The sequence below is a fragment of the Stegostoma tigrinum genome, unplaced genomic scaffold (assembly GCF_030684315.1).
Source record: "Stegostoma tigrinum isolate sSteTig4 unplaced genomic scaffold, sSteTig4.hap1 scaffold_118, whole genome shotgun sequence".
NCBI lineage: Eukaryota > Metazoa > Chordata > Chondrichthyes > Orectolobiformes > Stegostomatidae > Stegostoma > Stegostoma tigrinum.
Genome location: NW_026728068.1, coordinates 1 through 1,485, shown reverse-complemented (window position 1 = coordinate 1,485; position 1,485 = coordinate 1).

Below are 1,485 nucleotides of genomic sequence, written 5' to 3'. Positions count from 1 at the left end.
ACAGAGCATTTTGGGATTCAAAATTTATTTTCAATGTTTACAAGTCATTTGTAGATGCAAATCCTTTCCTTAATTTGTGCTTCATGAGCACTTGCAGCTGCAGATATTTTGGCCGGAGAGATTGTCGGGTGGGTGGGAATCAAAGTTTGCCAGGCATCTGTGTAACCATGAGGAAGCAAGTTTGATCAGAAGTACTTTTGATGTGTTTTAATTCTGCAATTTGGAATGCAGCAGTGTGAAAAGGGAATGATGGAGTATCATTGATTTCAAAACTTTTTGTGCAATGTAATGAATGCCACTCCAGACTATGGCAGTCACATTAAAGTGTCTGCTGGACTGCTTTCCTAGAAAATTCATGGTAGAGATATTTACCTTAAATGATAGCATCACCATTGAAGCATCCAAAACACTGAGATGGGAAATTGTTTTCAGATCAATATTGAGGTTATATTTCTGGACAATGTGGCTCTGGTAAAAATACTAAAGCAATGGGTTAATCTCCTCTACCCCACCTCAGCACTTCTCTGTGTTCCTCCTTCCTACTTCAGCTGCACCCTCCCCACAAACTTCCTCCAAGTTCATTGAAGTGTCCTCCAAACGTCTGTGACATTTGAAGAAATATGTTATCAATTAAGAATGTGACCTGCTCCCCGTGTCCGAGCCTTGGTATTTCTCCCATACAATATTGCCATTGAATAATTTGCATTTTGAATTATCTAAATTGGCCATTTGCCATGTGTATCCATGGAGTCAGGCAGAGACCTGGAATTAATCCTGAGCTTATTCTGTCCAGGTCTTTAAGGAAACTCAGAACTGTTAAAAGAGCAGGAAAGAAAAATGATTTTTTTTCAGCAAAACAGCCACTGGTGACTAATCTGACCTTAAGCTTCAGTGAATTTGAGCAATGACAAATTCCTACATCAGTGCTCCGAATCAAACTTTGAGTTACAAGCTGTGCTTGTGAGGGTTGAATTGTCAATAGTCTGTAAAGAGCTTGAGTTTCTTTGCCAGAGATGAGGAAGTTAAACTTAAATCCTCTCTTTTGGGATGTTTATTGTCTGTCCCAGTGTAGAGGTTCTTTATTTGACCTCTTTACTCCTCATCTACCCACTGGCTCCCCCTCACAGCCAAAATAAGATAAGAGTGCCAGAAATTAAAAATGTGATCATGTGCACAAGTAAAATGATTTATTTGGTGTTTTGTGACCAGTTGCAGCTGTGAAAATGTTGACATGTCACACTGTGTAGTGGGTGGAAACCTAAGTTTGTCAGAAACTGAAGGAGTAATTGACAAGTAAATTTGATGTGACGACAGATTAAACCTGTTGTATGGTATTTGGGATCTAATACTGTGAAAGGAAACTGTTGGGATTTGCTGTAGGATTATGTCAGGGTTGCCTCAGGAAGATACCCCAATTGGCAGTGCAGTGAGCACCAATCCAGACAACAGCAATCACATGAAGCAACTGCTTCACTGCTTCTGCAA